The sequence below is a fragment of the Lepidochelys kempii genome, chromosome 15 (genome assembly GCF_965140265.1).
Source record: "Lepidochelys kempii isolate rLepKem1 chromosome 15, rLepKem1.hap2, whole genome shotgun sequence".
NCBI lineage: Eukaryota > Metazoa > Chordata > Testudines > Cheloniidae > Lepidochelys > Lepidochelys kempii.
In genome coordinates this window covers 27,569,601-27,583,598 of record NC_133270.1, presented here as the reverse complement: position 1 = coordinate 27,583,598, position 13,998 = coordinate 27,569,601, and the positions used below count along the sequence as shown (strand labels likewise).

General features: G+C 51.3%; 1 protein-coding gene and 1 long non-coding RNA gene across 4 annotated transcripts in view; one reads left to right on the top strand and one right to left on the bottom strand.

Annotated features, from left to right (window-relative positions):
• SH2B3 (SH2B adaptor protein 3) overlaps positions 1-10,240 on the bottom strand; it is a 92,109-nt gene extending 81,869 nt beyond the window's left edge. Inside the window, exon 1 of one of the 3 annotated variants that reach the window (XM_073313288.1) lies at positions 9,551-10,240. The gene's annotated coding sequence lies outside the window, so the exon portion shown is untranslated. Of the gene's footprint in view, positions 1-8,196; positions 9,130-9,550 lie in introns of those variants that run through there. The other 2 variants (XM_073313286.1, XM_073313287.1) reach the window with 2 other exon arrangements.
• A 26-nt stretch (positions 10,241-10,266) lies between these two features.
• On the top strand, positions 10,267-13,998 carry LOC140898817 (uncharacterized). Its single transcript, XR_012155110.1, has 2 exons — positions 10,267-10,651; positions 12,468-13,998. It is a non-coding gene; the product is annotated as an uncharacterized lncRNA (long non-coding RNA).

Sequence of the window (13,998 nt, the reverse complement as noted above, 5' to 3'; positions counted from 1 at the left end):
CGTGCCTCTTCTTGTTTACATACAGCGTCCCCCGGGACGATAAACACTTTAACTGGTCCACTTTCTGAACAGATCTCTATACAGACCCACTGTGCTTCCTATTACGTCTTTCGAATGTTCGAGGCCAGTGAGAGATTGTATCTGTCGGGAGCCATCCGAGCCTTGCCCAATATTCTCAGAATAACAGCGTGTGTTTAGAAATAACTGGAATTGATGGGACATGAAACAACACAGGAAGAAACAGCTCCAGAGCCAGAACTAGGCAGAGTGGGGACATGCTTCGTTGTGACTGTCCCAGCCATTCACCCCCCTTTGGGCCCCTGAGTTTCTCCTTCTATCAGCTCTGCCAGCCTGCGAATGACTCAGCATCCTCGGGCACAGCTCTGGCTTCCTCCCACAGACAACATGAGTGCTGGGCCCATGGAATTTCAATGGCTGCTGAAATGTGGACAGACAGCAGGGCTGTTAAAGCAGCCGTCTCCAACTGCACTTGCCCTCCAGGGGCAGAAAACAAATCCAAGCTCCCCATGCACACTTCTACGAAGGAGACAACATGTCTTGTTTCCCTGGCAGACTAACAGAGGAGCCAAGAAAGCAGGTTTAACCAATGGACTCTTGTGACACTCTCTGATTTAACAAACCATAACATGCTCCTTGCACACACCCCCATCATATTCACCTATGTATCAGATGACCCCTTCCCATGCACACCACCATATACACTTATGGAGCAATTCAGTTAATTAGAGGTGCCTTCAGTACACTGATAAATGACAGCAAGTTATGAGGATTTGCTCACAGTAACTAGCAGACCTCCCCCTGGCCTCCATGAAGGTGCCAGCAAAACCGGTTAATGAGCGAGGTTGTTTGCTTGCACAAGCTCCATGGTACATGCCCAAATCCAGTGTCTGATATGTGCCAATGGATTGCTGGGAGCAGTAATGGCAAGCGGTTGAAAATACATTTCAAAATGCAATGTATTTTTCTAGCTAGGACCATAATCGGAAATACACTCCCAGAGTTTCCTCTATTTCAATAGTGGACGGAATATATTATATAGCTGGGAATTCCGACTGCATGCAAATGCAACTGTCTCCTAAATTACACGGGCGCTGAAGGATGTGCCCCGTTTCACCTAGATTGGCAATGAAGTCTCAGATTTGGCCTGCCAATAGGATTTGGGGTCATGATAATTTCTGCATTCTTAACTGACCTGTTTTGCAAATGAACAATGATAGTAACATAGGAATTGCCAGACTGCATTAGACCCATGGTCATTCTAGCCCAGTATCAAGTATAGTTGCCAGCACCAGATGCCTCAAAGGAAGGTGCAAGAACACCACAGTTGGAGACGTGGGGTAATCTGCTTTCCATGAAGGTCTCTTCCTAATCCCTACTAGTTAGAGATTGGCGTAATCCCTAAAGCATGAGGTTATATATCCTTTTCAAAATTTTAGCATTACCTGTTACAACTCTGGATATTCTTGCTGTTCATATAAATGACTGAGCAGTCTGTGAATCTTGCTAAATGTCTGGCCTCAATAACATCCTGTAGCAATGAGTTCCACAGTCTAATTATGCACTGTATGAAAAAAGGATTTCCTTGTAATCAGTTTTGAAAATGAAGGTTCTTTCTACTACACTTTATTATATTCCATGAAACTGAACTATGACAATCATCTCTGGTTTGGGCCAAATTTCTTTTCAGATCCATTTCATTGGCTTTGCAGCTATGAGAGGCACTGCCCACAATCAGGCCCGGAGAGATTTACTTCATTGGTAAATGTGATGGAAACACCGATTGAATGTAAACATTCCAAAAGCTAGCTGTTTTTACATGCTGCATGCAAACCCCCCCACTCCCCCATGTGTACCTCAGACCGCATTAGAGCTATCCTTATTAATTCTACATGTACAAAAACCGATTCAACCATAAAACACAGCACATCATGAAACATGTACCACGAATCTTGCTCTGTAATCTGACTGAAGTGATTTCATTAGACAGCCTTGTGAATACGTCTGTATATCATGAGACTATACTAGGAGTGAGTTTGCACGCCTCCTGGTGATGGAACACTTCTCGGTCTGCCCAGGGGAGTGGGTAACAGGATACAAACACAGGGGTCAAGGCCCCAAAGTTACTACCTGGTGACTGGGGGCATACCTGCAATGAATACAGTGGTCTCGGCCTACCTCCAAAAGGAAGAGTCCTCTTCAGAAAAATCGCTTTCATGGTTAGCACCTTTGTTGGTTTAGCCCATGCCGGGAAGTGGCAGCCTCAGGACCCGATGTGGGGTCAGCCCAAACCGGGAAATGGTAGCCTCGGGCTCTGGCATGCCCTGACCAAAACAGATTAGCATGTGTCTCAGCAGGAGCCTTGCTCCAATAAGGTCTCCAATGAACATTGCTCGGGGTCAGCATTTCTGAGACTCTGGTCTCGAGGAGGTGCAGGCATGTGAACTTTTTCCCCTTCCTGTTTACCAGCGTCTTTCAGCGTGCAGCAGAGGCTGCGCTGCCCTCGGGTGCAGAATAGAGCAGGGGTGTCTCTGTGCCAAGTGGGAACAAGCCTCCTAGAGCCCAGCATCTCAGAAACGCTGACCCAAAGCAATGCCGCCCGCTGACACATGGGGCCCAAGCAACAGAGGCTGCCCTGTCGGAGGACGCCACGAGAACACCACAGTCCCACATCTGGGCTGCATCGGCACTGGTTGGCCTAGTCTGTGTAAAGGGGTCCTACCGGCTCAGCAACTGAGTCGCCGCGCTGGGCTGCAGCCCTGTAAAGGACCATGTTCTAGTGAGGCAGCACTGGGAGCAAATCCTCAGCGGGCTGCTAATACTGTAGGGAGAGGTTAATAAAATGCTTCGGCCCAGAACGTGCCACGGAGACAGCCCCAGAAACATGCCCTAAGGGTGATCTGTGAAGGGGAGGGAAGAAAGTGAGCTTGGGGCTTTTTTTTTTTTTTTTTGGGGGGGGGGGGGGAGGCGTCTTTATGATGGTCAAAGTAGTTGTTGTTGCTTGTTTGGGGCGGGGGGCGGCATTTAAAAACCAAACTTGCTTTCTATTTGTTTCATTACCTTAGAAATACAGGTCCCAGCGACCAGTGGGGAACCGGTGGGATCGTGACATCACACAAAGCGAGGAAATTAAAGCTGGTTTGCTGAGAGGCAGTGGGATATTTATTCAGACTTGTAAAATTCATTGGGTTTTGCTAACACATGGGAGAAAAAGTCCCTTTGGGAAGCATTTCCCAGCCCTGCTCCAAGAGGACAGACAGCTCCTGCATCGGCCTAACAGACCAACACAAAAAGGGAAGACTTGACATACCCGATATTTCTAAAGGAAAAACAAACAGGAAAGACACTTCTTTTAAACCATAAAGCAGCAAAGAGAGGCCCAACTCCCATAGGTCACCGAGCGTAGGTCACGCTTTAAAAGAAGCAATCTACCACGAGCTTCCATTTTTCCACATGCTCCTTTGAGTGCTTCTGGCAACAGCAATGAGCTCTGCTTTACTCAAAGCGACAGCAGAATAGAGAATCTCTCCCCTAGCTGAGGGGTGCTGACGCTTTTAAAAAGAGAGTCCAGAACAGCAATTGGCCCCCGAACTACCGATAGGATCAGCACAACCACATGATCTACTTGGCATTCCCGTTCCTGATGTGGATTCCCAGTGAAACCAATTGGACTTTTGCCATTGACGACGGTAGGAACACGGCGAGGGAGGCACACCAGGCCAGGTACTCAGCTAGTGGGGAGCTCACACTAACCATCTGGCCTATTCCCCCTGTGCAGTTTACTAACACCGTACTCACATATCAAACTGGGTCCCTTTTGTACAGATGTCGGGACACAATCTGGAGCAGGAGTTCTCAACCCGCTGTGCAATCAGCCCACAGCTGCAGCCCATGTGACATCCTCAGGGGCATAACTAGAGCGGGGTGGGAGGGGTACCTGCTCTGGGCCCAGAGCCAGCAGGGTGAGTGCAAAAATGGGGTGGCACAGGATCAGGCCCAGCATCAGCACTCCCAGCAAGATTAGGCCCAGCGGCATCAACCCCTCCTCTCCTTCCCAGCAAGATCAGGCCCAGCAGCATTGGCAGGAGGCCAGGGTGCTCAGCACCCTCCCACCCTGCAGATTCGTGGGTCCAAGTGACCCCAGTTGCAGCAGGCTCCCTGGCACTAGGACTGCAGGGAGGGGGATACAGCTGGTGCATGGGGGACAGACTCTAGGTGGGGGGACTGGTGACAGTCCCTGGATGGAGGGCTCTGGGGCACAGTTCCTGGATAGGAGAAGTTGGGTACATGGGGGACAGTTCCTGGAGGGCCTGTTCTGCCCTGGACAGGGCACCATCTCTGCAGGGCAGGCATGTGTGCCAGCCCAGTGGTGGGGAGGTTTGGATCCTGGGTGGGGAACAGTTCCAGGGGGCTTATTTCCTGGCTGGGGGGGCAGGGTGCACAGGAAGCAGTCCCTGGCTAGGGCATGCCCTGCACCAGGCAGGGTTCCCCATCTTTGCAGACAAGCTCTGAAGCCACACTCTCCGGGCGCTCCGCCCAACCATGCCGCCAGCAGCATAACAGGGAGGGAGGCAATACACCATGCCAGGCCACCCTTGCAGTAAATTAATTAATTTTAACACTTAATGTTTTGAGTTATTTTTCTAATTTAAAAGCTCTTGGCAGAGATTTGCCAGTGTTGAATTGAAAGGTACTATATCGATTTAAACCCTATTGTGGTCATATAACAAATACGAAAGGTTATTTTTTGGTAAGTGTGCAGGCAGTACGGAGATTGTGTGGCAACAGCCCACACGATACACAGAGAGCTGCACACGTGGCCCACAAGGGTAAACAGGTTGAGAACCACTGCTCCAGCGATGGGTTCTAATGATAAAGGCAAGAGCTGCAGAATCAGGCCCACCATATTTCTATCACAAAAGAGACACACACACGGCAAAAAGAGGCTATTTTAAAAGGACACTATCAAATGAAATATGGCCCCACCCTGAGGATTTGTAAAATTCACCTTTTACAAAACCCAAGAACAAACTTTTTTTTTTTTGGCCATTACAGTGGAAATTGTTAAAGCATAATAAAGCAAACAAACAACCCACACACACCCAAAATTTAACATCCCCAGGGACCATCTGCAACCCAAACAGGGCAAAACCTGAGATGGTGCATGGCAATCTGAAAATGAAACTGATTGCTGTTTCCACTCTTGGGGCCAAAAGAAATGTAAATGATTGATGTATACCCTGAAAAGTAAATTGGATGTTTAAAAAATACTTTCAGTTTTAACATTATCAGAGGATCATAACACCATACATAAGGAAATTAGAGTTTTCCAGACTCATGAATTCTAAGCTGACAGCCCCCCTTTAAATTCAAGGACTATTTAACATTGTTCTGTACATACTTACCCGCTTGCCCTGCTTAAGACTTTTACTTCTCAAAACAACAAAACAGAAAGTTCCCAGAACTAAATTCTACGAACAAAGTCACAGTTTCTCTCCAGGATTACATGCATTAAAGGAACCATTGTACGCAAGGCAGTTGCCTAGCAGGGTTGAGCTGCTCTGTCTAGCACGCTGCCAGCCTGATCATACATGAACCATGCTTTAGAAGCTGACACCGTAACCAATTTGATTAAAGTAAATGCAGTGCTGCAACCGGGGAGACTGAAATCCTCGGCATCTGCAGAGTGGGTACAACGGGGCAGGAGTAGCAGAAGCTTCCCTATGCTGCTCTGTAGCCTTGACCTGAAGATACCATCCCGTGAGGGTGAAAAGGTGCTCAAGTCCCATGCCCCATTCAGTCACTCTTTATTCTCTTTAACAAGACCATGCCTACAAGATCCCACTTCCCCAGAACCCCCACCAATGAAAGTAATCTGGGGGAATGCACCGGATCAGCATATCACCTGGCTAACCTGGTCCTGCCCCTTCCCAGGCCACGCTGCTGGTAGGCTCCACCAGCCTGACAAGAGTTTCCCCGCACCTCTGGGTGAACTCAAATGCTCTACTCCGCTGCATCCAACAACTGAGGGTTACTTTCCATGTGCCTGCTATTCCCCTTCCCTTTCCTAGCCTTAGGAATTGGGATACTACTTGACACCCCTCTGATTGCTACATTTCTATTAGATTTTCCAACTCTGATCAGTGTTTTTCTTTCAAGCCAAGTACTGTTAACAGTTAACATTTTGCAATGTTATAGAACTTCATGGGGCTTTTCCTTCATAATTAAACATACACCCGTGTAAGTAACAAACAGGAAAATCGGGTTAGCATCATGCCACTGACTTCGGTAAAGTTATTCCTGATTTACACCAGCGTGGGAAGACATATCAAACGCAAACATACTTATATTTGTACAACATAATATGGTCATAACTGGCCACATTCTGATCTCACTTGAGTGACTCTGGCTTTTCAGTAGTGTAATATAGCATATAAAGAAATCCTACTGTTCTCCCAAAACATTTTTAAAGGTCACTGGAATCTCACACACGACAGTACTTGCACACTTTAAAAACTGCCCAGTTGTTTCACACCTGCATGAAAAGCCAGCAGGCATCCCAGTGATTGACAGGTTATTGCCACCATACCAGGCTGTGACCTGCTCATGAACTGACCTTTGAGAGCATTAGCCACCCTTTGCTTGAAGCCCGAACAGCTTGCTACCAGCAATCCTTACAATAAAATGTGTGTTCCAATCACTCAGGCCAATTAAAGTTATTCTAGGGTCTGTGAGAAACAGACTCCATACAAATAATGATCTAACACACGGTTAGAGGTATTGCAGTAGCTCAAAACTCAAAGAATAATGAGACAGTGAAATAAATACACTAAGTATGCAAGGGATGTGGAAAGTACTTCTGGGAATTTTTTTCTACTGATCTCTAAAGATTCAAAAATATTACATAGCCCAACAACCAAGAGAAAGATAGAAAACTATGATGTGTGTGTGCAGCAGAGTGAGACTGAAGGTCCGGGAGCATGTGCCCTTGATAACAAAAGAAAACATCCTTTGCAACAAGCAAAGGTAAACTATAGTACCCTCTCTCCGTGGGGGGCAAAGAAACGGTGGTGCATGTGAGAGGGAGAAGGGGCGACCAAGGCATGTGCCTGGTAAGTGCATGCTGGTTTGCTCTCCATCCTCTCCCCCAGACCAACATGGTTTTTATTTTTAAAATATCAACATTTGGAAAGCTAAAAGCGTCACTGGACGTCTTGTCTGTACACAGAGCTATGTTTAACTAGAAGAGTGATTTTATATCCATTTAGTTAAACCCGTGAAACATGTGTGTTTTCACAACCTTATACCAGCTTAAAGCTAGCATCTCTCAGTTCAATTTGCACTAGTGAATTTACAGGTGCAAGCTAAACCAACAGAACCAGTTTCGAACAGCCCACACACAAAAGCTGCACTGGTTTAACAAAGCCCAGTCAAGTTAAACCGGTGCAACTTCTGTGTCTAGACAATGTCCCTTTAACTCAACAACGATGATGTTGAGTTAACTCAACAACGATGGGAGCTATATAAATATCGAGGCAGCCTCATGTACCCACTGAGATCAAACCACGTTATAATGGACTTACGGTCTAAGTTACGTATCAGCACACTGGCGTAAGCCCAGTGGAGAGGTGGAAGAGTAACCAACAGAAGGATTTAAAAAGCAGAGTCCCCCTTAGTCATACACCTCCTCAACTCTTGGGACCTACTTACTTAGCTTTATAAACATACAGTCATGCCAGATCGGAATTTGGCCCTTTATAGGTTTGCAGTGGTGACACTAGTGTGATCCTAACATGATCCTTCTAACACAACAGGCTATTTAAGCAGCTTACACTTTGTCTTATGCCTGAGCGCTCTGTAGGATTTGTGCCAATTCTGTCATCCTGCCAAGGTTTTTCCACAACAGAACGAGGAGCTCGCACAAAACAAGACTTGAAAGTAAAAGCCATTGATTTCCTTGATTAGACACAATGCAAAGCCACAGAGCTCTCATTCTAAACAAATCTCCATGGAACAATTTGGGATGCCAGCAGAATGGCCACTCCTATGTCTCGAAAGGGTCCTTCCAGAGGTTTTATAAACACAAACAAGAAATTGTAACCGCCAGAAATGCCCAGTTCCTAAATTACAAAGAAAAGTTTTTTTGGTTTTTTTTGGGGGGGCGGGGAGGTAACTTACAAGGAAATATTAGTTTGATCTGCTTTCAATGAAGCCAAAGGCAAAAACCTCCCTTTGATTTCACAGGCCCTTCTACTCCATCAAATAACCTGCTGGTACAACTCCCGTTCCACCAGAGGTGCCTCAGAAATAGGCTTCTCCAGACAGGTTGTCAGTTCTTCTCTTCGCCACTTGTTCAGTTCCCTTATTGCAAAAAGGTAAGTAGAGTCCCCGGCCGGCCACCTAACACCTTCCTTCCCCAGTCCATCTTGAGTCAACTGGTAACAACAACAACTCCTCCCGGGCTTCCTGGCGGACAGTAAAGCCCAGGTCAGGTCGCGGTGACTCTTCCACCCCCAGTGCCGGAGCCAAAGCACCTCAGCGCACAGCCCATGTGCGAGCGAGCCGCAGGCTTGGGAACTTCGCGGCTCCTAGCGCCCGGGCTGGAGGGAACGGAGCCCGGCCCGGGTGCCGCGGGCAGCAGGACCGCTCCAAGGAGCGATCAGCCCCGGCCCTGAAGACCACAGCCGCTAGCCCAGTCTGCTGCAGGCCCCTAGGGCTGGCTCTGCCCGGGCGTGATGCACCGACCGCAGCGGTGCGGCGGCACGGCCCGGCCCGGGGCCAGCCCCGGCTCCCGGGGCCAGGGAGGGGCAGCCTGGTGCCTCGCCGGGCTGAGACTGGCGCGGTCCCAGGGAGACCCTGCCCCACCCCCGGCAGATCAGACCGGAGACCCGGGGCGCTCTCCATCAGCCATCACCCGCACCAAGTCCCAGGGCCGGGGCTTTTCAGCCCGCAGCCGGGCGGCTCGGCGCTGGAAAAGGGGCCCGGGCACGTGGGGGGCGCCCCGTGGCCGGCGACACAGAGCCGGGCCCCCCACCCCGGACGGGGACAGCGTGACCCTGGAGCCTCAGGCCGCCCCGCTTAGGCTCCTGCTTGGACGGGCCTGAACCCCCCCGGCTCCGGGGGAGCGGCTGGGGGGCTCCTAGCCCCTGGGCCCCGCAGCTCCCGGGGGCCTCGGAGGGACCTGGCCGCCCCCCAGCCCCGCGCGGCCCCTCCCTACGCAGCAGGAATAGGAGCCGCGGCCGCCGCTACTTTCACTTTCCAGGACAGCCCGGCGGGAGGGGCCCCGGCCGGGCGAGCCCGGGCCCCCCGTCCCTGGGGCCCCGGCCGGGCGGGCCCCGCACCTGCCCCGGACTCGGGCGGATGGAGTCGGCGGCGCTCAGCGCGCACGTGGCGGTGCTGCCGCCGAGTCGGGGGTCGGGCCCCTTCCCACCGCCCGTCTGCGGTCCGGGCGGCAGGGGCCCCCCCAGCGGCACCCCGGCAGGCGGGTCCCCCGGGGGCAGGCGGCGAGGGGCCGCGGGCAGGGGCCGCGTACCTGCAGGAGAAGCCGTCCGTGTGGCGCTCGCCCATGGTGCTGGCCGCGGGGCCAGGTGCCGCCAGCTCGGGCCGGGCGGCGCAGGGCGCGGGCAGCGAACCCGGGCGCGGCGAGGGGTCGGCGGCTCCGCGTTTCCACTTGCCGGTCGCCCGGAGCGCGGGCCCCTTCCCCGGCGCTGGGTCCCGGGCCCCTTCCCCCGGCTGCTCTGCCAGGAGCCGCGGCGCCGGCGGGGAAGCGGGGCAGGGGCCGGCCCGCGGGCCTGAAGCGGCCTCGGGCGCAGACAGCGGGGGCAGCGCCCGGCGCCTCTTCCCTCGGCGCCCACGTGCGCGGCGCTCCGGTCTCCCCGGGGGCCGCCGGGGCTGCTGGGGCGCGGGTCTCGTCCCCGGGCGCTCAGCCCGCCCGCTCCCCCCTGCGAGCCCGGGCTCGGGGCTGCGGCTTTGCAGCCCCTGCGTTTAGAAGGCAACGCTCGGCCCGATGAGGCGAGAGGGAGTCGGAGTCCGGCCGCAAAGCGATACCGAAAGCAGCCGGCCGGCCGGAGCAGGGGCGGGGGGGGGGGGCCGGAACGGCAAAGAACGAGCCCCCACCCCCGTCTTATCTCGGGCTGGAAAGGCGGAGAAACGACACCGCTTGCGCTGTGCACACGGCGCCTGTCGCCAGCCTGCGGCGCGGCCCTGCTCCGGCACGGCCGGGAACCGTCGCGATACGCGGGGCGGGGGGGGGGGGAGAACTTCGGCTTGACGGGTTTTCCAGCGACCTTTACAGCAAAATTGCAACCTGACATTAACCTGCCGCCCCTGCTTCCCTTCTGCAGCACGCGGCTCCCGGGCCATTGCGCCGCAGCCGGCGCCCTCTGGCGGTGCGGTCGCGTCATCGCGCTGAGGGGGCGGGGGCCCTTTTGGGGGTGACTTACCCCAGAACAAAGTCAGCCGCTGGGAAGGGAAAGAAGAGCCAAAGAAACAAAAGACATGAGATCGCGGGCTTCGCAGTCTCCGGCGGCAATTCGGTGTTCAGCTGCCATTTGCACGCTCAGCAGGAGAGAGAGGTTTGGGAGGAGGGATCGCGAATTCTGCTTGGGAAGCACTGTGAGACCTTGGAGGGAAGGTGCTGTTGAGTATTAATTGGTATATTATAGATTTATTGGTGTACTATAGATTTTCTGTTGTCCCCCACCCACCCACTTTTTTATCGCCAGGGACGTTTTCAGCTCCTTGGGGGAGAGGGATAGCTCAGTGGTTTGAGCAGTGGCCTGCTAAACCCAGGGTTGTGAGCTCAATCCTTGAGGGGGCCATTTAGGGATCTGGGGCCAAAACGGGGGATTGGCCCTGCTTTGAGCAGGGGGCTGGACTAGATGACCTCCTGAGGTCCCTTCCAACCCTGAGATTCTATGAAAAGCCTGTCCCGTCCTGCAGCTCATTGTGTTAGTGCACAAGGGGGAGTTTCTCCTGCTTTCAGGAAAGCTATTTATACACTTGGGAATTCTTGGAGACCTTTTCTTCTTGTTTTTGTCCTTCCATTGTTGTTAAATGACATAATCCCGCTGCCAGAGGCAAGCTAAGGGGCTTTACCCAAACCCAAAGAATATTGATCATAGCAGAGAGTGTTGCCTTGTTTTCCCCTTAGCTGTGTTTGAAAAGGGGATCAGGATAAAAAAATGCAATCACCATGCCTTTCTCTGTGATCAAGCCTGTCCTCAAGAGGAGGGATGGACTCCATTACCAGCAGTCTTTGCTGTCTTGGAAGCAAAGGGAAGAAGCATTAGGTGTAACTTCAGTTTGAGACTGGTCAATGGGATGATTGTCCCAGAGAATTAAGGGCTGCATCACTGGCCCTCAGACACATAATCTACTGAGCCATCCAAAATGACAGGAAAACGCTTATTTGCCTACAGAGTGAAACGTGGTTGGTCTGTGCAGTCACTTCTGGCCCAGTCACAACTCCCACTGGCTTCGCTGCAAGGCCTGTGTGTGCAAAAATACCAGGCTAGGGCCCTTTCTTTGATGTTTTACACTCACACCTAGGCTGTGAAGAATCAGAAACGCTGGGGGAACGAATGGTTTTCCCTTCTTCTAGAGCAGAACTGTGTACGCAGTGGCTGGTGCCCTCACTGACACTCGACAACCTGATGCACAAAAGATTTTGAAGCTTCCTTTAAAACCTGCCTGGGTAGAAAACACCTGTTCACCTATCACAGTACCTAACCCTACAAGCAACTGCAGCTACCCCTGCTGACCACCGGCCTCTGCCTGTCTGCTTGTGTATTTCAGAGTAACAGCTGTGTTAGTCTGTATTCGCAAAAAGAAAAGGAGGACTTGTGGCACCTTAGAGACTAACCAATTTATTTGAGCATGAGCTGAGCTGTAGCTCACGAAAGCTCATGCTCAGATAAATTGGTTAGTCTCTAAGGTGCCACAAGTACTCCTTTTCTTTTTGCTTGTGTATTGTAATTCCACACTAAATGGCTTGAGTACCTTCCTATGTACAGCTGATGACATTCTTATGTCTTGGGAAGCTGAAGTGCTGGGATCCTGGGGGGGAGGCAATTCCTGTCTCTGCCACAGACTTCCTGGGTGACCTGAGGCAAATCTCTTAATATTGTTGTGCTTCAATGCCCCAGCTGTAAAAAAAGAGATCACAATCCTTCCTTTGGCTGTTGTGTCTAGGTAGATATAAGCTCAGCAGGCAGGGACTGTCTCTTACTGGGTAGATGCACAGTTCTTAGCACGGCGGGACCCCAGTGCAACCATAAGACAAATAGTAATAACGGAACAATACACACCAAATCCCTCCATTGTTACCTGTATATAATACCACCCCTAAAACCTGAGTACGTAACAGATATTTACCTCCAGACATACTGGTAACCATCTCTATAAAACACAGACTAAGAGTTCTTTCAATTGCCTTTTTCCTGTTGCAGGGGAACTCCTTGTCTGCACCAACTCAGCCCTAAATATAGGGCAAAGCTCCCACTGCCATCACTGGGACTACTGGGTCTGCAGCCAGATGCAGGTTCAGGCCGAGTGCAGGTCGCAGAAGTGTCTGACGGCCTCGGAGTTCATGTCGTAGCAGGCCCTATATGGTATTATCCTCGGTCTGTTGCAGTTGTTGCGTGATGTCAGTTGGAGTCACGACGTGTCCCATATGTGCCCGATCACTCCACACGGGCAGCATAGCCATTCCGTTAGTGGGTTAAGCCAGTGTTTATTTTTAGCTAAGATTCTTCGTTTGTTCTGGTGCTCCTGGGAAGTGACTTCCTGTAAGGAATGTTAAACATCACTGCGACTAGCCCTGCAGCTGGGCCAGGCTCACGCGCCTCCGGAGTGCACCAGGAAAACCTCTGTAAAATGCCTCCACCTAGGATTTGTCTAAGAATAAAGGGCGACGCCCTCCCAGCCCAGGTGCCAGGGCGTCCCGTCCGATTGTTTGAGCAGATGCCTCGTTCTCTGAACGTTTTTCTAAAGGCTTCAGTGCTGCTCTTGTAACTAGGAAGACTGGTTCCTAAAGAAATGATAAGGGGGTCTCAGTGAACTCATGGCTACCTGGGTTAAAAGGTTTGGAGAGCTACTGATGCATGCTGTTTAATGATTAATTAGAGGTTTCGGAGTAGTTAGTTAGGAGTAGACAGTCTCTGCCCCAAAGAAGCTGGTATCTCAGAGTAGCCAGGGTGAACTGGGAAGCCAAGAAGAGTGAATGGCTGGCATCCTATATAAATCACCCTTCGTTTTATTGACTCACTTCTTGTGGGATGTCTAGACTGCAGTGAGTCTGCAGGAGCCATTGGGATAAAAGGAGACTGGGGTTTGCTGGACTGAAATAGGGAGGGCATGGCAAGCACATGGGGCAGTGTGCAAAAAGGCACAGGTGTCTGTGGGAGACACAGGGCAAGGAGGCAGAGTGGGGGAAGGGTAGCAGTTGCAAACTGCTTTGAACCAGGAGAGCACTGTTTAAGTTCTATGCCCATTACACCTTTGGTAATATCTCATTTAGTTTTTTTTGGGGGGAGGGGGTCATGGTTACTGCGGGGTTCTGGGAGTCTGGGCTTGTCTTCTGGCCCTGCTGCTGACTTGCTGTGTGATCTCGGGAAAGTCACTTCACTGCTCTGTGCCTCAGTTTCCCCCATCTGGAAAATAGAGAGATTCACACTCACTGGCTGCACAAAGGGTACTGTGGGACCTAATCACTATAGGTGAAGCATGTTGAAATCCTTGGCTCAGAGGATTCATTTAAATAGCATCTGGTGCCAAAATGGGAACCCCAGACTAGAACAGCAGGGGAGATGGTGCAGGCCAGAACCCAGGAATTACCTAAAATTCCTACATGTAAGAAAGGAATGCTGCCACAAACATAAAAGTGAGTTTCTGTTGCCATCTAGTGGATATTTTTAGTATTGTGCTGGATAATAAAAGAGAATTAGTTTTCTAATAAATGTATATCAGCGTTTGACAAAA